At 40.9% G+C, this 26,787-nt stretch overlaps 1 pseudogene across 1 annotated transcript; it reads right to left on the reverse strand.

Moving 5' to 3' along the window:
• Positions 1-1,645: 1,645 nt before the first annotated feature.
• Positions 1,646-25,047, reverse strand: LOC147307606 (cytolytic toxin-alpha-like; annotated as a pseudogene). The gene is made up of 5 exons (XR_015126025.1): positions 24,784-25,047; positions 24,610-24,687; positions 21,890-21,945; positions 20,642-20,754; positions 1,646-4,314 (listed from the first exon to the last, which is right to left on the reverse strand). The product of XR_015126025.1 is annotated as a cytolytic toxin-alpha-like (transcript).
• Between the last annotated feature and the right edge of the window lie 1,740 nt (positions 25,048-26,787).

A 26,787-nucleotide genomic window follows, 5' to 3' on the forward strand; every position in this document is an offset into this window, starting at 1 on the left:
GACAACTAGTGTCATGGTTCGGATTTTGAGGAAGAGACTACGACTGGGATATAGTTTGGGTCAGCACAGATCATTTATTAAAACACACATTACAGTGTGGGAAGAGCCGGACTTCTTCTTCGTTTGCACAAAGACAGAAAGCTTTATAGTCATTATGACGTCACACAGTTAGACCTTGCTGGCAATGATAACAGTTCCTCGCACTCAAAAAGTTCTCCTTATATGGACATCATATGCTACTTTAGAGAAAAACAAGTGTGTAATACATTGTGCATTTTGTGATAGTGTAGCTCTCAGAGAGACTGTCCTAAGACGACCTTTCTGTTCTTATTAAGTGTGTGTGTGTGTTGTTACAGGCCGGCGTACGTGCAGAACTGAACGCAGACAGGCCGGTGTCCAAGTACTGATCATCTGTGTGCATTAATATTTGCTCAAAGTAACATAGATGTGATTCAAAGATTATTCTGTCCACTGATTCAACAATGGTAAATGATTAATCAATGATAGCTGATTATAAGAATACAAAATAAAATATCTCCTGGTCACACTAGACACCTTCTTTTGGTAACATAGTAGTAGTATTTATTTATTGTCATTGTCAAGAACAATGAAATTGCGTTTGGGGCTTCCATACAACCCAAAAAAAAAAAAGAAGAAAATAATAAATACCCCTTAAAACCCAAGTGTACATATTTAACCCAGTGTGACTCCAATGCAATAAGACAATCCTTAGCAATAATGTTCGTAGAAATTCAGACAAAGACCTGAGAAACATGACAAAATACAACAATGCAACCCATTCAATATTATTGTACTGTGAGATATGATATCAGATATGATAATTATCTATTTAAGAAAGAGGAGGAGGGGGGGGGGCAGGAGGGGGAAGAGAATAAAGATATCCAATACAAGAGCTGCCTCATGTTGCTTCCAGGTGGGGAAAGAATGAAAAGATAAACCATTTTCAACCTTATTACCTTGCCGGTCGTGCGATTGAACTTTACAACCGACCACACAGCAAGTACGAACCATAGCTGGTGTTATCCGTGTACTTTGGCTCCTCTTTCGCTAGCGCATTGTTCGGCCCAGAAACATGGCGCCTCAACCAAAAATCCTGGCCACGCCCCCTCTCGTGACATCACTGTCCAAAAGCCCTATTAGGCTAATCGTTGTGTCACTTCCGGTATTTCAGACAATCCATTTCCGTCAAGGATTTTTAATTTGTTGCGGTTTTTTAATTTTTTGCGGATTTTTAATTTGTTGTGGATTTTTAATTTGTTGCCGTTTTTTAATTTGTTGCGCTTTGCATTTCCCAGCCACCGTACCTTGGTGAACTTAAATACATCAAACTGGCAGAACAGAAATGACCTGTAATTAAGACAAAGACTGATTATACTGAAATATTTTGACAATAAATAAAAAAACATCTGGCAGCAGTGGTCCAGCTGTCAGAGATCATTAAACATGTTAAAAAGAAAATTTTCCACATAGACAAGAAACAATCTGCTCATAGATTCTGGTTTAATTTAATGATTGTTGGGAGATTACAATGAAAGAATCTTAACAGCTTGAAGAGCTGGCCTTTTTATTTTACATATTCAGAACTTTTTATCAAGCTGCTTTAAATTGTTTAATCCTCATAACACTGCTGACATATCTGTAGACCTTCGTAATATTAACCTGAATATTCAAAGAAATTTAGAACTTTCTTAGCAAAGCCTTGCTTTTCCGTCTTCTCCTTTCTTTCTTCAGATAATTCCTCCTCCGTTTTTGCAAGTTTGTCTCGTCGCGTTACCTTGGAGATAAGATTTGCCCTCTCCTTCATTGCCTCCAAAGATTTGATTCGAGCCTGGTAACCCTCTTTGGCCTCTGATCTTTCTCCCTCAATCATCATGTCAATGTACTCTGGGGTGGTCAGAGGGTTTGGCCTCAGGCTGATCTCTTGCAGTCAAGTTATACACTGAGCTGACTGATCCGTGAGGGACACCATCATGTCCTGAAGGTGAACAATCTCTTCTTCCTGCCTCTCAATCAGTTCCTGAACAGTCATCTTTTCTTTATTAGCTGTTTCATACTTGCTTTTCAGCTCTTGCACTGTATGCTTCTCTTTCACTTGAACATACTCCCAGCTGTATGTCTGATTGAAATGCACACTCCAAATGCATTTTCCAGGACAGACAGTGCACATCCCGTTCATATCCATTGATGCACAGCCACGTTTCTCACTATCTTGTGCTATTGCACATGGGTAGTGACATGTTATTGAACATTTCTGGCAGTTGGTGATGAATGCTCCTTTCTCTGTGATTGGTTTTTGGACTGGTTTAATAACATCCACCTCAATCTCAAAGTTTTCATTTGAAGTTATGACTGCTTCATACTCTTTGATCTTTTCTTTGGTTGTCTTAATTTCTTCAAGCTTTGCTAATGCAGTTCTAACTTGTGGCTGCAAACCTTCAATGGCTGTTTCAAGCTGTTTGCGCTCCTTTAAGACTTCTTTGGTCATCAGCAAGCTTTTGTTGTTTCTGCCACTTGAAGCTGTTTTAATAGAAACTTGATTATCCGGGCCGACACCTGCTGAGGTCACTGCTCTGCATCTGAACACATACTCTGTGTTTGGCTTCAGATCTCTCACTGTGACTTCTTCAGCCTTTGCTTCTGTCTTCTGCTGCCATCCATCCTCTCCACTGACACAGTACTCAACAGAGTAGGAGGTGATGTTCTCTGCTCCAAATCTGGGTGGAGAAATCTTCAGTGTCACACTGTTGTGGTTTATGTCAGCTGCTGTCACAGTTTCAGGCTTTGAAGGAGGCTCAAAGTTCTCACTGACAGCAAATCCACCTTCATAAAGGTGGATGCTGGAACCTTCCTGGGTCTCATTAGTTAACCCCACTGTCAGGAACTTCATGTTCTTGTTCTCCTTGTTGGCCTCTGCAAAATCACTGAAGAGTTTTGCTTTTCTCCTCATTTCATCTGTTACTTCTTTTGAGGCGTACCATTGTTCCTTCTCTACATCATGAGTGTGAGGATCTTGAAGGTCTGGGTTGGTTGGAGTGTGAGATTTTTGGTGGAAAACATTAAAAGTGAAACTGAACAGACTAACCAGGAGGTTTGGTTGGTTTCTTTGTTGGTTTGTCCCTTTTAAGTATCTTGATAAAGCTGAGAGGTACGGTTCATCCTTTCCCAGAGAGGTGAAAACAAAACACACAACATGCTCTGCACTCAGACTTTCCTTGTACAGATCATTTTGAGACGAGATGATTTTGGTGTTTTTCATCATCCTGGTAAAAGACATTAATGTGTCAACTTCTCTCTTTTTACAGTCCATCCACTCGTTCAGGTTTTTGCTGCTGAAAGGTGAAGAATGTCTCTTCTTCAGGATCTCTGCAAGCTCAGCTTCCTCTTCTCCTCCTCCTCGGATTGATGGAAGTTTCTTGGCCAAAGTTTGTTGGAATTCCAGCTTGAACTCAGAGCACATTTCTTTGAAACTTTTAAGCTTTTTACCAATCTGTGGGAACTGCTGTGCAGTGCTGGTTCCCAGTACATCATTGTACCTCATTTCCAGCTCACTGAAGTCCTCCAGGACTGTCTGTGCTTCTTGAACTAATCCTGTACTGATCTGACGGACGAGTTTAGCAGCAGAAGAATCTAAAGCTGTCAGTGGCAGCAGCCAGACCTTCACTGGTACAGCTTTGTCTCCCAGTAATCCTGGCAGGCTTTGGTAGACTTCTACTGCACCTTGAAAGGTTGTTGGTGGTTTTGGAAGACAGAAGTCTCCATAAAACCTGCAGGAGAATTTATGAACACTTTCTTTGTCCTTCTCTTCCATCTTCAGGGAACCTTCACCCTCTACAGAAAGTAAGGGAATCTTCTTGATGATCACCTTCAAGTTGCCCTGAACATCTTGATGATCTTCATGTTCAGAAACTTCACGGTCAAACACAAAGAAAGCTTGTGCTCCATAAAGAATAGCTGTGACTACATGTGTTGCTAAGCCTTGATCAAAAACATATGGATGCTTCACGTTTCCTCTTCCAAGATGATTCATGGACAGCTCCTGGAACTTTGTGGTTGCCTTGTACTTCAGTGTTACTCTGGCCTGATTTCTGGAAGATTTACTATCATTCAGATATTTGGCAGATCCATCAACCTGAACCAGTCCACCCAGGAAACTTGCCTTCAGTGAAGCATCAACATTTAGAGCTGAAGATTTGTCTGAAATTGATTCAGATGCAACAATTTCAAAATCATTAGAGGCCTGCGGTCTTTCTCCAACATCTTTCATCAGGTCATCACAATCCCACAGAGTCAATCCTGTAAAAGAAGAAGGAAAATTTTACTACCAGGACTCCATTGATTAAACCACACCCTAAAATAAGTGTGGTCCCTCTGATACATGTTCTTTGAGATCATTACGGTCCCACAGAGTCATTCCTGTGACGACATAGACAGAGTTTATGTAATCCCACACTAGGAAAATGAAAACAGAAAAAAAAAGATGAGAAGAAAAAAAGCCAAAATACTACACCGTGTACAAATTGTCACTATATACACTAAAATACCATAAGGTTGCCATTATTATTATTATTATTATTATTATTGTTATTATTATTGTATAAATAAAGTGCAGTGGGAGTAATATTAATACACATGTATTTTTTAAACAGTATTTAAAAGAAGTAGAACTCAAGTTCAGCTTCCTGAAGAATCAAAACACGGAGATCATTATAGATAATAAAATTATTGCAACAGTCTCTTCATGATGTATAATCACCAGTGCTGATAATTTGGAACCTTATAAACCACGTCTGTCTAATCTCTCTTGTCCATAAATCCTGAGTCAGTTCATAATACAGTTCCTTTATCAACTCCTTAAACATATTATAGGCAGAGTGATCTTTTTTCATGGGTAACAGCACAGCAACAGCTGAGATCTCAGTCGTTTCTGTTCTATGTAGTTTAACCTCAACAGCAAGAAAGTTTTACACTGAAATATCGTGTGAGCTAGAGGATCTGGGGATCGATTCACCAGTCTAACAAAAGATTCACTCCTCCATCTTATCCACAGCCTCCCTTTTAAACGTTCCTAAATAATATAATTTATTTTTAAAAAGTACATAGTACACAGTTGTCTAAGGAGCTTGGAAAGAAAAGCGTCTGGACTTCTTTAAGTTGCTTGAAGACGTTCCACCTCTCATCCGAGAAGCTTCTTCAGTTCTAAGGTCAAATGGTGGAGAGTCCCAGATTTAAGCCCTGTGGGAGTATCCCCCCCACCACCTGATAGGGACATGGACCCCCTAATGATCCTCTACGTAATCACACAAGTCAAGGTGTAAAAATGGGTGTGAGTCACAATCAGCCAGGGTTTCGGGTGAGCTCAACCTGAACCCACCCCATCACATGATTTCCTGAAGTCAGATGGCCCAGGATGTGAGTGGGCGTTAAGGCGTCTGGGAAAGACCTCAGAGCTGGATTATAGATGGCAGAGAGTTGGTGTTGTAAGCCCCGCCCTCTGTTCAAAGATGGTCGCTCACAGTGGACATAGATGGCTTCATTTACTCCTCTTTCAAACTATCTGTCTTCTCTGTCCAAAACGTGAAGAGCCACCTCGATGAGACAAGACCATCTCCAAAGGACAAAGTTCACTCCTTTGAGGATGCCAGTGTCCATGTTTTCATTCAAGGTATTTCATAGAAAAGCAACGAAAACAGCACAAAATATAGGAAGGAAAAATATCTCATATTTTTGCTAAATCTTCAACTTCATGTGACTTAAGTGGATGAACATGAGAGAAGCTTGAATGAGTAAAAACAGGAGGGTCAGGATCCAGTAAGTTGTTAATTTTTATTATTTGACAAAATAAAATCTTTGAAGTAAATGTTTTGCTCCACAGCTTTCAGCAATCAAGATCTGGAGTGGAAGTTTAAAAAAAAAGGCTAGCATAATTACTGGGATGGGATGAACTGTCTCACCAGCTGACAAATAGGATTTACTGTTCTAGTATGTTTTTGCAGAAAGCAGCTTTGGGATCGCTGGATCTGAATAATGGGGCACATTTCCCATACAGATATTCATAGGTCCAACCAGCAGTGTAGTGTTGTGCCTTTCTCAAAGGAAAAGTGGAGACAAGGCAGGAAGGTTAAAGCTGAGGGGACGAGGTGGAGATATTTGATTTGTCTCTTTAAAAAAAAGTCTTCCAATCCAACTAAACTGCGTATATTCTGAGGAACATTCAAACATATCTAGAATTTCCTTCCTGTTTGGGAAACTTCACAACACATATATATTCCCCTCATCTCTACAACTAATCAACAAAACACTAGTAAACTTTGAAAGATTCTGTTAACCAATGATCTGTTATTAAACTGAATCACATTTTGGTGCAAAAACTAAATGGAGAAAAAAACAAACAAAAACAAACAGACAGAAGTTTTCCTTGAAAAAAATAAATAAAAAGACTTTCAATTAACTTTAATAAAATTAGATTAATTGTAGCAACTTAACTGACATTTGAATGTTGTATATTACAGATTTGCAGGACGAAAAACAAACTACATGAATGTGATCCATGGTGTTTTGCGGTGTTCTGGATCATTTCACTTGTGTTGATTATGAAATGTTAAATACTGTAAATCCAACGTCTCTAAAATACTGTGATTACCTGCATGCATTTTGTATTTTATATTCCTGTTGGCTCTGAAAGAAAAACTCCTACAAATGCACATGATCTATAAAAGTAACTGCATCCATGTCCTTTGCCTTAAGGAAGAGGCACAGTGTCAGTTTTAAAACAGAAAGACGTAGACACGGATGTTTTGGTGGCTGACCTTACTGCTTTGTATTTGAAAGGATTTCTCTTTCACAGCATTAAAGGAGAATATTTAATTCAGTCACACAAACATGATTTTCTAAGGTTTACTAAGTGTAATGCTAACTTTTGATGCTGAAAGAAGCACATATTATTTTGATTGTGGGGTTTGTGATAGTTGGTGTATAAGTGTGATGGGTCACAGCTTTAAGTCCTGTAACTCTTCACTCCATCCTCACAATGAGTGTTTAGAGATAAGTCCTCTTCTGCTCCTCAGGGATAATACTCGGATTATATTGTAACTTGAACTGAACTAAAGTGTGTTTCAGGTTTTTAGCTGGATTTCTGCACACAGATTACATACCATACTAAAATGTCAAAATGCAGCTGTTAATTAAACTGAGTTTTATCAGTTAAATGTCTGAAATACATAACATCAACTAATAAGTTCCTGACACCTCACAACCTGCAGAAAAACAAGCACAACTTGCATAATTACACACTGCACAGTAACTGTGCTCATTAACAAAGGGGGGGCTCAGCGTTTGAAGGTAAATAATGTTTGATATTTTTCTGCACATCCTACAGGTTGTCTGATTTCAGGCCTATATGGTGGAATAGTTTGTAATAATGCAGCTCTAATCTGGATAAATTCTGCACCCACCTGTATCTCAGTCCTCAGGACCTCACACAATCTTTCTAACAGAAGAGTTATCCTTCATCTCAAAATCATACTGACTCTTCTTCAGCGTCGTCTCATTTAACTGCCACACTGTTTTCAGAGAGAAACATGTAAAACCTGTTTGACTATATTATTTTGTTTGGACATAATTTGCTTCCTCATTGGCTGCTTGTTTCTGAGCCACTAATTTGAGCAGCTTTTAGTAATTATTGAAATGAACCGATTGCATCTTTGTATATCATTAGGTGGATTGTTAAATCACCCAAAGGACTTCCATGGGCAAAATGCGTCATCAACTACTTCCCCCACAAAACTGATTGAGTGCCTCTTTGGTAAATGCCAACAGTAGATTTTTTTTGTGTGTGTATGTTCTGTGGTTTTGTGTTGGCACAGACTGTTACTAAATATTGTTTTTGTTAACTTTCTTGCATGAAATATTTTTAAAGTGAGAACTACATTTCAGCACTCCATATTTTACTTCTGGATAAAAATGGCAGAGCATCACTACATTATGTTCCAGCAGGCCCACCCCTCTGCTCATATTATAAATTTTGTCCCATGCTGATACTTTCTTGTTCCCCACTGACTTCTTTTCTCCCACTGTACCTGAACTAGCAGACACTTGGTATTTTATCAGCACCTGATTTGTTCAACAAAGCTGCAAAGTATTTCTTGGCTAACTATGTTGTCATGTCACTTTTTTCTTTTCTGGAAAAAATATATCTGTATAATCTATATATTGAATTCTTACCTGGGATTAGTGAGTCTTTGCGGCAGTCATACAGCATCCCAAGACTGAAAGGCCGGCCGAGTGCCGCCACCTCCATCGTACTGCCAGATTCAGAGTCCATGGCTCAGTCTGAACAGGACCAAATGAACAGCTTGTTAGTTTGTTTCTCTTCTGTTTGTTCATGTTCTCATTCGTACTACTAACCATCCTCACACTCTTTAATCTTAGCATATTTAACTCATTTCTCTTTGTCCTGCTACAAATTTACTGAATTTGGTTGATGCTCCGCTCCTTCACAAAATATTTCTTCAGGGCTACGATCTTTTTGCAGTACTTTTACTTCATCTTTGAAACAGACTTCGGGTTAGTATTCAGACCAAGTGTTTGTCAGTCATTCTTAAATTTGGTTTCTTACACTTCATTAACTGTCCTAGTTAATAAGGGTTTAATGTGAGATTTAAAAGAAAAATGCTTTACTAACTTACTCTTAATAAAATTATTATTGTAAACATCTAATATATTGTTTAATAATTCTAATTAGCTCCCTTTAAATGAGAAGAGCCTAAGAAAATTCTATTTGTATGTCAGCTTTCAGTACATTTCCTGCCAGTTGAAGTTCTCATTTATATAAAAGTAACATTTCATTTCTCAGTTCAAGCTGTGTGCGTTGGATAAAAATTTGCTTGTGTTGGTAAAAAAGTTACTGTTACAGTACTTTTCAGTACTGTACAGTACTGTACAGTACTGTACTGTACTGTACAGTACTGTACAGTACTGTAACAGTACTGTACAGTACTGTTACAGTACTTTTCAGTACTGTACAGTACTGTACAGTACTGTACTGTACAGTACTGTACAGTACAGTACTGAAAAGTACTGTACAGTACTGTACAGTACTGTACAGTACAGTACTTGGAGTACTGACTGTGGCTGGAGAGCTAAGTCCTCAGTTTGAGTTAGATATTAAAATAAAAATAGTATGCTGTCAGTGGAAAGTTATTTGCCTTACACAACTTTACTGCTTTATTTTTTAACCTTGGTGTTTACCCTTAATTGTTATTGTTGGGGAGGAACTCTGATAAGAGAGTTGGATGTGATAAGCCTGAGAGAGATACTTTTGCTTTCGTGTCCTAAATTTTTATGCTTCACCTTGTTCTCATAATTAATACACAGGTTATGCAGATAATATTAAATTATTTTCTTATTGCCCAACTTATATATTTAGTAAGAAATTCCACATTAATCAATTCATGACAATCGATGATACATTGTATAAAGCTGCCATCCTGTTTATGTGTCTGTTTAAACATGTGCACTGTTGACCTACAGATTAATGTTTTTCCTTTAACTTTGCTTTATTAGCATTTAACTTCTTACATTCTGCACTCTAAAGCATCTTCAATCTTAAAAGCCTCTCCTCTACTTTTAACATAAGAAGACAACACATTACTGTAACTGTAGCATCAGTTCATTGGCTCCTAGAATACAGTTCAATATGCATTAGTAGTTTGTCCATTATTATAATACATAACGGACCCAGAGCTAAGTCCATATATGCATTTCCACCTGGAGACAAAAAGAAAACCTTGGTGTACTCACAGGAGAAAGCTGTGGGATCCTCTGACCTCATCCTGTGCTTTCTGCTTTTATAATCTCTGCAAGGGACAAACTCCACCTGACCTTTACTCATTAACAATAACCATAAACCTTGGTCTTTACCCGTAATTGTTATTGTTGGGTGTGATGGACTGAGTTGAAAACAGGAGGAGTCACAGGAATTATTTGAAAAATAGGGTTGTCATTTAAACCAAAAATTATATTTACAAAAGTAATAAATGTTGAGCTCATAAAAGAGGTCAAATAAACAAAACTCAACTGAAGCAAGAACTGAAACGTAACAAACCAAATGACTGCCCAAACAAACATAACTGACCTAAACATGAAATGACACACAAGGAATAACTAAACAAAACACAATTGTAAATAACAAACAAGCAGTACAGTCTGGTTTGTTAATAAACTAAACACCAAAGAAGAAAATCAAAAACCATTAAACCCTAAACTCAATATTTAACTAAGTACAAATACTTTGTTTTTAAATTAAAGAAAACAATAATAATAATGGAGTGGATTTATATAGCGCTTTTCAAGGCACCCAAAGCGCTTTACAATGCCACTATTCATTCACTCTCACATTCACACACTGGTGGAGGCAGCTACGGTTGTAGCCACAGCTGCCCTGGGGCAGACTGACAGAAGCGAGGCTGCCATATCGCACCATCGGCCCCTCTGGCCATCACCAGTAGGCGGTAGGTGAAGTGTCTTGCCCAGGGACACAACGACCAGGACAGAGAGCCCGGGGATCGAACCAGCAACCTTCCGGTTACAGATACGCTTCCCAACCCCCTGAGCCACGGTCGCCCCAAATATTTAGTATTTACTGTTATATTCACATAGATCATCGTGATGTTGTTTATTATGCTGCTCTTTTTTTTTCTTCTGCTTGTTTCCCCTTGTTTCTCAACAGGTGATCCAGGTGAGTTTAGACGCTCTCCAAGATTACATCGACCGCTTTTTCCAAGATTTAGTAATGCATAAGGCCCAGAGTGCATCTTCCCCGGCCAAAATTGAGACACCGTCATCGAAGAGATGTCGCCAGGCAGACTCCCCCGGCACAACATCGCCTGCCGGCAAAGATATCGTCGACATCCTGGAGTCAATCGACAAGCGATTGTCCAGTTTCGATGCGAGGTTGTCCCCGGTGGAGATTTTACACCGGGAATTTAAATCTCTGAGAGAATCCCTGGAATTCAGCCAGCAGCAGGTGGAAACGCTTGCTGCTGAAAATGCCACGCTACGGGAGTCGGTCAAATCTCTCACCGATAACGTGACCCAGCTAAACATTGAAAATAAAAAAATAAAAGAGTCCGTTATTGATCTACAAGCCCGTAGCATGAGAGATAATCTTGTGTTTTCTGGTATTCCAGAATCTGCCGGAGAGGACGCGGAGGCAACGGTGAAAAGCTTCATTAAAATCCACCTGAAGCTGCCGGAGGACACCGTAAAGAACATCGATTTCGATAGAGTGCATCGCTTGGGGGGCGCGCGGTCGCGGACCGGGAGACCACGGCCTATTGTGGCCAAATTCAGTCAATTCAAACAGAAGGAACAGGTGAAGAGTCGCGGCAGAGAGCTGAAAGGAACGGACTTCAGCGTGAACGACCAGTTCCCCAAAGAGATCCTGGAACGACGCAAGGTCCTGTTCCCAGTTCGACGTAGCTTTATACAGAAAGGCTCCCGTGCTGTCATCGCCGTGGACCGGCTCTACGTGGACGGACAGCTTTACCGCGACCTCGGCACCACACCGTGGTTATATTGACTGCACTCCAGATAAGAACCCGCTACACTCTTTTCTTATTCATTCACACTTTCTCTTTTAACATGAGTTTAAGCTAGTAATATCAATATGATGTCATAGCAGATATAACACCGTCACCCTCCGTCATTGCTTTAATTGGAATGTTTCCGTTTCGTTTCTTTTTTGTTGTTGTTGCTCACAGTTCATGTGGTTTCTTTCTTTCTCTTGTCTTTCACTGCTGTGGTCACCTACTTCCCCACTCACCTACAAACAACACCCTCTATTTCTCCATATTTTCACAACACGATCACGCAAACACATCAGCTCAACGGCAGCACATCCACAACAGCCTCACAGCACGCACAGACTTGCAGGACACATAAGCAAGCCACGCTTGTTCATATTAGTGAATATTCACACACATAGTCAGACTTATGGAGTCTCTCACCACACTTCTTTTTCTCTTTCTATTTATAAACAAGGGATGTTTCCATATTCTCTCCACCTGTCTAAACGAAACACCCAGCGTACATCATTAGACATACACACACAATTATGGGCATGCTGAGGTTTGTCACATGGAATGTAAATGGAGCTGGCTCCAGAGGAAAGAGGTTAAAGATATTTAACCAGCTTAAAAAACTACAGGCAGATGTTGTTTTATTACAAGAAACTCACAGACCTGCCACAGGTTTAAATGAACTTAAAACACCTGAGTTTCCTAACGTGTTTGCAGCCTGTTATAATTCTAGACAACGGGGAGTAGCAATTTTAATACATAAAAATTTTAATTTTACAGTACTCGATACAGTTATAGATCCAGAGGGTAGATTTCTAATTATTAAACTATCAATATTGAACAAAAAACTATGTATTGTAAGTATATATGGTCCAAATGTTGATGAACCCTCATTCTTTCACGGATTTTTTAGTGCACTCTCTGAACACCTTGATTGCACACTCATTCTTGGCGGTGACCTCAACCTTGGACTAAATGAAGACATGGATAGGCTCAACACAACAGGAACTCAGTGCAATTGGCAGTCCACAAATATAATCAAACAGTATATGAACGACTTTGGTCTTTGCGATGCATGGCGCTCTCTTCACCCCACCAGTAAGGAATATACTTTTTTCTCGCATGTTCATCACTCTTACTCTCGTCTGGATTATTTTTTGGTCAGCAGCTCACTGCTGTGTGACATTTCAGACACTGAGATTCATCCTATAGCTGTCAGCGATCATGCTCCCGTATCCTTAACACTAATACACAAGAATAACACTACGCCAAGAAAAAACTGGAGATTTAATATATCACTACTTAAAGATGAAGACTTTATTAAATTTTTTAAAAAGGAATGGACTTCATATTTAGACTTTAATGACACTCCCGGAATATCTGCTTCTGTTCTATGGGAAGCAGGGAAAGCTGTGATGAGAGGTAAAATAATTTCTTTCTCATCACACAAAAAGAAAGAAGAAAACAAAAATATTCAGGAATTAGAAAAAAACATCAAATCACTAGAAGAAGCCTACGCGTCCCACCAAGATCAGGAAACATTGAACAAAATATGCAAAACAAAACTAGAATTAAATGAAATTATTAATAAAAAAACACAATTCCTTATACAAAGACTTCGCTTGCAGAAATTTGAACACAGTAACAAATCAGGTCGATTTCTAGCTCACCACTTAAAAATAAATAAAGAAAAAACAACTATATGTGCTGCTAAAGATTTATCGGGGAACACAATATATGATCCTGGAAGAATAAACAACATTTTTAGGGATTTCTATGAAACTTTATACTCACCACAAATAAACCCATCTAAAAATGAAATTGATCTGTTTCTTGACAACGTAACTCTTCCAAAATTACTAGACAGTCAAGCAATGGAATTGGATTCGCCACTGACGCCAAGTGAACTCCAGGAAGCCCTGATAAGTATGCCCAATAATAAGGCCCCAGGTCCAGACGGTTTCCCTGCAGAATTCTACAAAGAATTCTGGACAATTTTGGCACCAGTATTCCACAGCATGTTGCAGGAAATCGAGGAAAATGGCAGACTACCACCAAATATGAATTCTGCCAACATTAGTCTCCTGCTAAAACCAGGCAAAGACCCTCTATTTCCCTCAAGCTATCGTCCAATTTCTCTTTTAAATGTAGACCTTAAAATAATCTGCAAAGCTCTCTCAAAGAGATTAGAGAAAATGACCCCCCTCTTAATTCATCCTGACCAAACTGGTTTCATAAAAGGTCGGCACTCCTCAACAAACACTCGTAGATTACTTAATTTAATAGACTACTCATACGATAAAAACATCGAAACCATAATATTATCTCTAGATGCAGAAAAAGCATTTGACAGAGTTAACTGGAAATTTTTATTCGCAACTTTACACAAATTTGGTTTTGGAAACTCTTTCATAAACTGGATAAGAATATTATACAATTCCCCAACAGCTCGTATCAGAACAAATGACCAGACATCCTCCAGCTTCTGTCTCCTGAGGGGCACCAGACAGGGATGCCCACTCTCCCCCTCACTTTTTGCAATTTTTATCGAACCTCTAGCAGCAACATTTAGACAGGCTACAACAATTAAGGGCATAAAATGTAAGAACATAGAACATAAAATCAGTCTCTATGCGGATGATGTGTTGCTTTTTCTGCAAAACACACAAACCAACCTCTCTGAGGTAATTACTCTAATAAACTGGTTTTCAAGAGTTTCAGATTATTCAATTAACTGGCCAAAATCTACAGTTCTCCCCATTAACTGCTCCTTCCATAATTCTTCCTCTGCCCCACTGCAATCCGGAAATATTAAATATTTAGGTATTAATGTCTCTCCTAAGCTTTCAGACTTAACTAAATTAAACCACATCCCACTTCTAAAGAAAGTAGAAGGCGATCTGACTAGATGGAAATCTTTACCCATATCACTCATGGGAAGGGTCGCCACTATAAAAATGATGATCTTGCCAAAAATAAATTACTTATTTTTGATGATCCCTAACAAACCATCACAAGATTGGTTCAGATCTCTGGATTCATATATTTCCAAATTCCTTTGGAAAGATAAACCCCCACGTATCAGCTTAAAAACGCTACAAAGAACCAAGGATAGAGGAGGATTAGATCTGCCTAATTTTTACCAATACTTCTTAGCCAACAGGCTTCAGTTCATCTCAGAATGGTCAAAACATACCTTCTTAGTTGAGCCCTGGCTAGATGTTGAACAGGCACTATGCAAGGATCTAGAGATTTCAGACCTACCATTTATTAGCTCAAACATCAAAAGACATGAATGCTTTAAAAGTATCAACATCAGCTTTTCTCTGACAGCATGGTGGGAGTTTCTAAAAATAACAGTCTTCATTAATTCCATGCAAACGTACACCTATCTGGAATAACCCTGACATATTACAAAACAATAATATGATTAATTTCCCAGAATGGAGTTGTAAAGGAATTAAATACTTAGAACATATATTAGAGGGAACAGAATTTATCCCATTTGACGGACTAGTTACACAATATGGGATCAACAAGAAAAGATTTTTAGAATATCAACAAATTAAATCCATAGTAAAAAAGAAATTTAACCTCAGTCAAGTTGAATTACAAACACCACCAAGTGCGGCACATTTTCTTACTCTTAAAACCCCCAAATTATTATCTAAAATATACAGAACACTTTCTAAAACAGATGAATCAATATCCCTTCCTATTGCAAAGTGGGAAGCAGATTTATCAGTCAGCTTAGACCAAAACTTCTGGTCTGAGATTTGCTTAAAAACCTTTAAATTAATTAGAAATCCCAGTCTGCAATTAATACAATACAAAATACTTCATAGAGTGCACTATACAGGTCATCGGATGTTCAAGATGGGCTTTACATCTTCCAACAACTGCTCACACTGTCAAGGCAATACACCAGACAATTACATCCACGCTCTTTGGTTCTGTCCACCAGTGCAAAAGTTTTGGCGCGAGATATGTGAAGACTTATCAAAGTGTCTGAAATGTAACATTCCAACTTCCCCCTTAGTGTGTTTGTTGGGCAGCTTAGATAATGTCACTTCAGAAAAGAATATAGCCCATATGATCTTCACTGCCCTATGCATAGCCAAGAAAACAGTCCTCATGAACTGGAAAAATAAAAATAATCTTAATTCTAACCAATATAGAAATTATCTATTAGATTACATTAGTCTTGATACAGCCTCTGCCACCACATCAGATCAATTGCTCTGGGCTCCTTTTATCAGCTCCATCACCTAGTGGGGGTGGGGGGTCATAGTTTGGTCCCGCCTTCACTGTTGTGATTGGTGTGGGGGTAGGGACAGGCTTAGGGCGTCGGGGGGTTCCCCGGAGGCATCTTCCTTGGGGGGCTCAACCCGGGGTAGCGGTCATGTCCGGTTGGGGGCTCTGTTGGCTCTCAGGTGACTGTTTCCTCGCGGCTGCGTGCAGCGGGGCTAGGGGAGGGTCTGTGCTGACGGACGTGGGTTACTGACCTGGTAGCCTGGCTGCCCCTGGGTGGGTCCGGGATGGGCGTGAGGTTCTGGGGGCGCTCCATCTCCGGGCTGGGGCCCGGGCCGGGCCTCGGGGGCTTGGGTCCTGGTTGGTGTGTTGCCGGGGTTGTGGGCGGGTGGGTGCATGGGGGCCCAGCCCTGGAGCAGGGTGCCGCCGGTGCGTCGAGCCACCTGGGGGGCTCTTCAACTGGTGGGGGAGATGGTCACATCTGCAGGAGCTTTCCTCTCTTCAGGGACTCTCTCTGCAGGAGGGGGAGATACAGGAGAGGTGGAGGAAGATCTCAGCCTGGGCGTTTACTGTCTTATGTAGTCTGGAAGATGAGTGGATGGTGGGGTGGGTGCAGTTTTCTCTGTGGTGGGGTTGGGTGAACTGTCCCGGGCTCTGTGGGGCCGGGAGGCGCTGCTGCACTGGGCCCCGGTCTGGATGGGCCTGGGCCCTCTTTCCCTGGCGGGTCGCGGAGTGTGGGAGTGCCTACTGGGGTCAGCGGGGGAGCTGGCCCCAGGGAGGGGTTACCTGCCCCTCCCTTCCTTCCCTCCCCATCTCCAGCTGCCTCCCTCTTCCCGCTCCACCACAACCACCCACACATGCAGGGCCTTGGAGTAGGGGTATGTCACCAGGGTGCAGAGGAGGCTACCCCCCCTCTGTCCCCTTCCGGCTGCCTCTGCCTCAATTTTATCCCACAACTTAGACATTCACATTATTCACACTCTCATTACACATACATATAGGATCTTGGGGGTGGGCACAATCACGGAGTCCAAAGTACCATCAGGGTGTACACCCCACCCCTGGCGTCGTTGCCCACCTCTCAATTTTAAATACACGTAGACATTGAGGGCTAGCAGGAGGGACCATGCGCTTACCTGCTGCTCCTTGGCAGGTAGCTCCATGCCCTCCTGGGTTTTAATTGCACCTTAGAACACACATGCATCAACACTACAATGAGCGGGTGGAGGGAGGATTGGAGTCTTCTCCCACCCCCATTCTCTGCGGCCTGCTGGAGCGGGAGGGCTAGGACTAGGAGGAGGAGTTGGCCGTCCGACTGCGGTCTGGAGTGTGGGGCCTCCCTGCTGCTACGGAGTCGGGGTGGTCTGCCTTTCCCCACCGCAGGGAAAAGGGTAACACCACCTGGGTCTGGGTGCAGTTCCCCCCTCCAGGGGCAAGGGTACCTAGACCCGGTTTGTAGAGTACGCTTGGGGAGTGTGATTGTGTGTACAGCGTCTCTTTATGTCTGTCTCCACGTTGGTTGAGTGTGGAGTGAGTGCATATGAGAGCATGAGGGTGGGAATGGATGTTTGTGTCTGTGTGTGCCTGTATGTCTGTGTCTATATGTCAGGTTGGGTATCAGACGCCACCTCTCTGGGGACACCTCAGGCCCTCCAAGGTTTGGAGGCCTATCTCCACCCACCACCACTTCCCCTGCCGGTGGCGGACTCCCTCAGGTGTCGGTGCATTGGTGGTTCTTTGTGTCTGGGGGTGGGCGTCCGGGTACACACCGGCTCACTCCTTGGCGGCCGCTTATCGGGGCCTGGAACCTGGGGCTCGCTCGGACCACTTCGGAGGTGGGGTGCCCCCGGCCTCTCGGCCTGGGGCTCGGTCACTCAGGCACAGCTGGCTGCCGGCGGAGCTCACGGGCGCGTCACTGCAACTCCCCCTGGCTTCTGCTCCGCGGCTGCTGAGTGAACCCTCATCTGGGACTCTCCTCAGCTCTTGTTGGGACAGTGGCGCAGCTGCCCCTCTGTTGGTTTTCCATGGTCTCTTGTGTTCTGGGGGCCTCTGGATGTCTGGAGTTTTGATCTCCTCCATACCTGCTTCATACCCTGGAGGACGGGGCTGTGGCCCCCCCACACTCCCTAGCAGATCGTTACATGGAGAAACCTTTGGAATACAAGCGCGCTGATCCACACAGGTATGCACACGGGTGTTCACTGCTCATAGACTTAAATTACACCTTTCTTGGCTACTACTTCGAAGCACATCTGTCCTGCGTGCTGCACAACAACATTGAATATTTAGTATTTACTGCTGTTTACACTTAGCTAGATTAATGCGATGGTGTTGTGTTTAGTATGTTGCTTTTTTTTTTGTTTTTTTTGCTTGTCTTCTATTCTTCTCTCAACAGGTGATCCAGGAGATTTTTATTTTTTTTCTCCCCCCCTTTCTCACTGTCCCTCTCCCCTTCTGTTTTTCCTTTCCTTCCTCTTTCTTTCTCCCTTTCCTATCCCTCACTGATGTCTGTCCCGTCTGTAACATCTGAAAATAAAATATAATAAATAATAAAAACAAAGATCGACCAAATGGACCAATACGGCAATGCCACGAAGATCCATTTGGCAAAGTAAATCCATTGGGTATCCTTGTTGGTCTTCAGACAACAATTCTGATGGCTAAAGAACCAAATGGGACAGGCAAAAAAAAAAAAAGAAAAAGAAACAAACGTCAGCGCGAACTATCGCATGTCCGCCATTTCCTGCCCGAAACCGGAAGTTACGTCATTTTCGCAGAAAATGTAGTTTTTTACTTGTAGGCCTTAAAAGACTATACTGGTGTTTTTATAAGTCATGTTTGACTTTTCTGAATAGTTGCTGGGATGCTTAGAACTCGAATTGCACTGCTGGAAATAGTTTATTTTGATGCACCTGCTGCTTTCTTTGCAAATTTGCATCATAGGATTGTTTTTTTTTTTGTTTTTCCTGCAGTATATAAAAATTGGTGTATCTCCAAAATAAAACTATGAAGATACTCAAAATAAATTTCCTGTTGTTGTAAACTATTTTTTGCAACTTTTTTGTATTTAAAGTTTTGAGGGATAAGCCTCTTAAATTTCTCTAAGTAGAAATATATGTAAAAACAACAAAAATGACTTTCAATTTTTTTGTAGTTTATTGCACTTTTTTGCAATTAATGTAGTTACTATGGACTTAATGCATACATATTATTAAAATATGGGCTATAACAGTTGTATTGATGTATAGCAACTTGAAATGCTCCCACAAATGGCTCTACAACATGTAAAAAAATAATATAAGCTCTGGCGGACTTGGTTCTATGGTAGGTCTTAAAGGGTTAAATAAATATCGTCAAATAATCGAGATCTCAATTTCAGTGAAAATAATCAGGATTATCATTTTTTCCATAATCGAGCAGCCCTACTCTGCCCTGCCCGTCGGCCTATCGTAGGAAGGAAAAATATATGTCAATGCTTTTGCATTCTATCGGGAATGTAGCTGGGTAATTATGTCATTGGCATCGGTGAGCCACTGTCAATATGTGACATATTGAAATCGTGTTTGAATTTGCGCTTGTTTTTTTGCTTTCACTTTGCAATCGCGCGACCTGTGTATAGAGAGCGACAGCACTGATTGGTGAGTGGTGATAATTTGCGCACCAATTCCTCTGACATCGTCTTATTAATTGTTAGCTTACTATGCAAACATGACAAGTGAAATCTCCCGCAGCTTAAACATGTGAGAGGTTGATCGCGCAGAGAATCGCTGAGCTTATGTGAGTGCGTGTGTAAAAGCAGCAGGATATATATTTCAGTTCTGCTGAGCCAAATAAGACAGGTCAGGGTGAAGAAGTGACAGCCAAAGAAAAGCTTACCACAAAACGGAGAAGTTATGACAAATCAGACTATAAGGCAAAAAGAAAGTGCAGCTTTATGGTTTCATGGACAAAAGAATTTCTGTGGCTGCAATATGATGAGCTATATAACCAGGGCTGCACATAAGTGGTCCGCAGGTGCGCATTCGCTGTCAAAATAAAAAACACGCACAAGATAAGAAGTTGCAATGCGTGTTTGTGTACATAAGATTTTCAGGAGGAGGACAGACATTTGTTTAGAACTCTTAAAGATGTCGAAGAAGCTCCTTTAAGCAATTACTTTGGTTTTCCTCCACCTCCAAAGAAATGTCAGAAGGAGTCCGAACCACAAAAGAAGCGCGTATTCTCGGAAAAGTAGTACCAGGAGGTGAGCTGGCTTCAAACAAATGATGAACGCACAGAGATGTGGTGCAGAATGTGTGTGTGTGTGTGGGTGTATATATATATATATATACACACACACACACACACACACACACACACACACGTCCAACTTTCCTATGTTAAAATCATGTTTAATGCCTACTATAAGAACTGTTTTGGTCTCTGTGGACAGAGTCTCCCTTCAGATCAATTGCACAGTGAATTATTTGATATCATGTATGTGATACTGGAGTTAGTGGACAGCTGGAGTGATGGCTGTCATAGGGTAAGGGGTGGGGTTCACACTGGAAAGGTCGCCAGTCTGTCGCAGGGCTAACACAGAGAGACAGACAACTATTCACACCCATTAACAATTTAGAATAATCAGTTCACCTAACCTCATGGATTCAAATTTAGGACCTTCTTGCTGTAAGCTAACAGTGCTAACCACTGTGCTACCTAAATCGATTACAAAAGCAAAAGAATTTAAAATAGCTTCAAATACTGAAACTTCAGATGTGACAGGTTAAATCTGGTGAAAGGTGAAATCTTACCAGGGACAAGTTTATCGCTTCGGCAGTCATACAGCATCCCCAGGCCAAACGGCCGGCCAAGTGCTGCCAACTCCATTGTATCACCAGATTTAGAGTCCATGGCTCAGTATGAACTGGAAGTAATCAGAAACAGTTTGTCAGTTTTCTGTTCTCACTTTACTGTTGTCATGTGACACTTTGTGGCAGGCAGGATGTAGGACCCAAATGCAGGACTCAGGACACAGAGGGATGAACGAAAGGAGGCAGCTTTTATTGCACTGCATAAACTTGAACACTAAATACAAGGAACAAAACACAACTAGAAACTAGACAACTAAGAACTCAGGAAACTAGAAACATAGAAACACAGAAGCTAGAAACTAGGAACTGACAAGAAGCAACAATGTGAACCAAGAGCACGGCAGAAACACACAGCACTGAGAGGGTACGACGTGACAACGGACATAGGGAAACACTGGGCTTAATTACACCAGGGAGTAACGAGGGAATGGGAAACTCAGCTGGGACTAATGTGACATAATGAGATGGAAAGGAAGCAAAACTGAAAACATTAAGAAAGGACGTGAGACTGTCAAAATAAAAGAGGAAACAGGAGACAGGCACAGAGACGTGGACTTGACAAGGAGACGCTAGACAAGAAACTAGATGAGGGATGTGTAACACAGGGGAGGCATAGAGGCAAAAGCAGAGAACTAGAAAGCAAAGAACTAGACATCAAAAGATATAATGAGAAACTAACTGAATCAAAGAATATTAATAATCAACAGCACTGAGTCACCAGACTCAGGACCATAACATCTGTTGCTGTTTATGTTTTTCGTTGTTTGTCCTTGAGGACGACCAAACTAGAAACCACATCACTTTTGACCATTTAAGGTTTTCTTAGTTTACTCATTTCCCGTTTAAAAACAAAAACAAAAAAACAGTGTAGTTTATTTTGGTAGGGAAAATGTGTATTTCCTGACTCATTGAAAATGTGAGCTTGCTGTTGAAATTGGTTGCAAATACATTTAAACAATTTCACTACCAAAACAGATGATGTCTTTTATGCAAACTAAGAGCAACTATGGTAATCTGCTGGTGACCAAAGCAATTGCAGGGATGTTTTTTGTGCAGTACTCTTGTTGCAACAACCTGCAGCAAACACTCTTTTACTGGTTGGGGAATAAACATTGTTTCTCTAGCGACCAGCAGTTGCTATGAGATTTCACAGTTGTTATTACAAGTTTACTCCATATAGTTACTTACTATTAAAATGAATTTATGTCCTCAGTCGTGCTGAAACAGCTTCATAAAATTGCCACCTGAGAGTAAGAACAAAGGTTGTGAGGTCAAACATCTGTGAAAATCGTTGCTAAGTGATATTCATCAGGCTTGGTTTTATATTTAGTCCACACTATGGGACAGATCTGCTCATTGTCTGCAGCAACAAATGTTGTTGTTGTTTTTTAAAAGCTACTGTTGGTATTTAATAAAGAGGCACATTGTCACTGACAGGTGTGGACACGGGTATTTTATCAGCTTTATGATATTTGTATTTGTTGGACTTTCCATTTCCAGTATTTAGATGAATCAAACATTTTTAGTATGGTCTTTAGTATGCTCACAGTTTAATGCAAATTATGCTTAACCCTCTGGGGTCGCTGGACGCGCCGGCGCGTCAAAATCACATGACCAATTTAAGACGACACAGCTACAAGATGCAGCACGTCAGAGTCGATGGGCCACGTAAAACCAGAGTTATGATAAAAAATACACGCGATGTTTTTTTTCTGAACAAAACAGTGGCGTTTACAGCGGGAAGAACGGTAAAAACGGCGTTTTCTACAGACATCGCTAGCAAACACTCTCGCTTGCGAGTGAAAAAAGAAAAAACACCCATTCCCTATTGGTGTTAGAGTTTACCATGTCAGCCAATAAAAAAAAATGATATGGCAACATGTGACATTTGGTTGTTTAGGGAGAAGGGGAAGTTTTTAGGAGTGACACCCGCGACGGAAAGCGGGCGAGCGAAAGAAAGAGAGAGAGTGAGTTTTCATATGTGAGACATTAGTGACGTTTAGCGTGTTTGGAGGCTGTAGTTAGTTTGTTGTGTAGTTATTGTTTTGTATTGTGTGTCAGTTAGACTGCTGAATTCATATTTGCTCTCAAAAAGCCGTCAAAGGCAGATTCCAGTGTAAACGCTGTTCCCACATGGAAAACTGGACTGATGCGCCTCCTGCTGTCAGACCTGCAGGTTTAGGCCTGTGCTGTTCTCCTCTGTCTTATACTGAACACAAACTACATATTTTGGACTGGCACAAATAATTTGTGTGCCTTCTTCTTTGATGCAGCACACCTGATTGTTCAGTAAATAGATTTAAATGGTTATATAAAAAACGCCCGAGGCCTTGGCTGCATTTTTAGGTAAATAGTACCATATAACTTTGTTGTTTGCAAAACTTGTGCATAATTTTTAGAAATGTACAATTTCTATTTGCATTTCAAGTTGTGAAAATGATTCGTTAAACATGTTTGTGGGTTTTACAGTAAAAAATATAACTTTTTTCTACTCGGATTTTGAATTTTTTGTCTGAATTTAGATCAACTGTGCTAATATAGTATACCAAATGAAAAAATAACTCAAATTTCAGATATTTGAGGTTGTGCTGAAAATAATGATACCAAACAAGGCAAGAAAAACATATTTTAAAGGTGAAATATAGAGGTAAAATCAAAAGTAGTCAAAAACGGCCAATTATACCCTGGACCCCAGAGGGTTAATCCTTATTTTGTATGATCTGTGTGAGCCCTGCGACAGACTGGCGACCTGTCCAGGTTCTAGCACATCTCTCGCTTTATGGCAGCTGGGGTCGATTCCAGCAACCCTGAATTGGATAAGCGAAAGAAAATAGAAGGATGGATAGTACCTGTGTGAGTATGTGAAAGTTAAGTAGAAGCACTGAATGAATGTGTGTGTGAATTAGAAAGAAACTGCTTGGACTGAGTAGAAACAATACTGAAAGTATTCTATTTACTGGGAGAAGTTTATTTTTGTTTATTTTTGCTCTGTAGTATCAGTCAGTGTCTGTTACGAAACAAATAGAAATTTGTGTGAAAATGCAGCCATTAAAGAGACAGACATGTCTCTTTAAGAATGTTTGAATATGATTCAGAGCTATCCTGTCTGTTTGTTTTTTTACCAGCTGATCTGCTGTGAATTTGGTCTTTACTGAAACTGTCGTTTAGGTTCCCAGAAGGACTTTTCACTCCCATCTGTGCATTGTTGTCATTGTGACCTCAGAATAATTTGACCTGCCTTTTTATCTTCTTGTGATTTGGATTGATTCCTTTAATTTACTATGTTTTGATGATGATGCTGTTGGGGATAAGGGATGTTTCTGATGGGAACGGTTCCCCTGCTTTCTGTATTGATACAAACTGTATAAAAATACCATCTACTGAGTATAAAGAGAACTGCCCACAAGCCTGACTAAGATAAAACTTGGTCAGTCTGAACTATTAATCAGCTTATAGATTTTAGAAAATATCAGCAAAATATCAACAAACAAACACAACATGTTTGTTTTAGGGTGTCAAATAACTCATTGCTTGGTCAGATGTGAGTCAGATGTTCTCACTGCTGCTAGTTCAATCAGTCGAAAACAAAGTTACTGCAAACTATGATATAAACAACAAATATAAATAATAATAACTAGAGTTCTGAAGCAACAGTCCAAAACTCAAAACCCTGGGCCAAAGACCCAGGACCGTGACAATTGTAATAAAAAGAAAATGATGAATCTAAAACTCTGAAACATAACATTTAGATTCAGTGTGACTTTTAGATTGTTTTGCACTTTCTTAATTGTTAAGTAATAGGAAACAGTCCCTGCTGTAACTGCACCTGTTACTTTAAGTTATTTAAATTTTCTCCACCACAGTAATCAAGACAAAAACATAAAGTGAAGCAGCGTCGGTGTACTTACAGTAGACAGCTGTGTGATCCTCTGAGGTCTCTGCTCTTCGTTCTCTTTTATATTCACTGTGAGGACAAAAAACCTTCACTGCAAGAAGAAAAAGCAGAAGAGCTTCAGGCTCGTTTCTCAGATTCATGTGTGACCTGTGAAAATACGTGTTCAGTGTGCAGGCAGGAAACCCACAGTACGAGCCTGCAGTCATGCTCACAGCTCTCTGAGGCTCTGCTTACATGACAGCAGGTGGATAAAAACTCTTCCCCTCTATGAGCTGAAAAAGAAGAGAAGTCATTTAAGTGACTTTGAACATGAAACTGTATCATCAAAAGATTCAGATTTAAGGCTCCATGCAAAGAAGAAGCCACATGTGAGCATGATCCAGAAACACGCCTGTCTTCTCTGGGACAAAGTTCATTTAAAATGGACTGAGTGGAAAACATGGCTGCCAGGTCCTCTAGACTAAAGAGGAGAGGGACCATTTGGCTTGTTATCAGCAATCAGCTCAAACACCTGAATCTCTGAGAGTATGGAGTGCATCAGAGGCTGTGGAATCTGGAAATCAATCAATACTGAAACTTATTTACAGCTTTTAGAGCAACATATGCACCAACTCAGACTCAGACATCTCAGATCTTTTTCAGGGGTGATGCTAAACTGCAGCTATGACTACAGCATGGCTTTTGGTAAAAGACTGTGGATGCTAAACTATCCAGACTTTTCATCAACTGAAAACATCTGAAGCATCATGAAACAAAAATACACGAACGAACACCCAGGACTGCTGAGCAGCTGATATCAGATTGGGACAAAGTCCAGCAGCTTTTGTGAATCTAAATCGGGTTTAGGACATTTGGAAATCATTTCACTCTTGTTATTTAGTTTTTACGCAGCATCCCAACTTTATTGGAATAAGAGTTGCAGGCCTCCTGGTTTCCTAAGCTTCTGTAGTAATTAGTGATGATTGTCGGTCTTGGCTACATCACTGACAGGAAGTGATAACCGCTAATTCAGCATACTTTTGTGGAAAAGCAGAAGAGCATCAGGCTCATTTCCCTGAGCAGTGTGTGGCCTGTGAAATAAACGTGTCTAATGTTCACGCTGATAAACCAGACTACAAGCCTGCAGTCATGATTGTGCCTCTTTGAGGCTGTTCTTTTGTTCTCCGAGGCCTTGAGCTAAATGTTCTAGTATATTACATTAATGTTATGTTATTTATGTGAACATGTAATTTCACTGAGATTTCAGTCTCTTTTTCCAAAGACAGACATCAATAATATGAACACAGTTCATCCACAAGTGTAGCAGCGTGTAATCCTTTAAACCTGACATCAACAAAGAAAACCACATTTATTGCAGGGACCATTAACACTAAAAAAGGCTGAGGAATAACTGAACGTTTGACACAGTTAGCAGGAAAGTGCCCGTGAGACAGCTGGAGATCCACAAACCATCCTGCTAGAGACACAATAACTGAGTACTAAGAACTGTGTGGGACTTCTTCAGTCTGACAACGTTCGGCCAGGTGAACAGGATGAGGTCTGGACTTTGGGCCGCTGCAACTCATTGGCACTTTTTTTAAGCTGTTCTTTTGGAGATCTGCTGCTGTGCTTTGGCTCATAATCCTGTCGATCACTCAGTTTAGTTAGATGGCCTCACATTTGAATCTAGAATAATTTGATATATGGAAGAGTTCAGTATCAACTCAGTGACCCTCCACCGCCGTGCTGACAGATGGTATGAGGTGTTTGTGCTGATATACTGTTTTTGGGTTTGCTCGAAACACGTGCACAAAGAAGCCATCGTGCAGTCGAGAGTGTCTGCTTTGTGAGCTCTGCTGCAGTTTCATGCTCTCGAGGTTGACTGCGCTCTTCAAGCTGAATGCTGCTCGCAGTTTCTCTTAACTGGCTACATCATTTTCCTTTTTGTACAGCCTGGAAACAGCCTGGATAAACCGAGGAATTCTGTCTGCCTGTGAATTTGCATAAGGGTCCTCATCCACACAACTTATGACGCACTATACCTGCTGGGCACCTCTTAATAAGGTGATGGGCATTTTTCTGCTTCCACTCTCCAACTCAGCAGCTGAAATGGAAATACAGACTTCTGCTTCTTGTCCTCTAAGACAGTGTTTCCCAACCACTGTGCCGTGCCACAGAGTTGTGCCGTGAGAAATGATCAGGTATGCCGTGG

Source organism: Aulonocara sp. 'chitande type north' Nkhata Bay, linkage group LG18 (assembly GCF_057382095.1).
Source record: "Aulonocara sp. 'chitande type north' Nkhata Bay isolate Kocher_YH1m ecotype deep benthic linkage group LG18, A_spYH_male_GT1.1, whole genome shotgun sequence".
Lineage (NCBI taxonomy): Eukaryota > Metazoa > Chordata > Actinopteri > Cichliformes > Cichlidae > Aulonocara > Aulonocara sp. 'chitande type north' Nkhata Bay.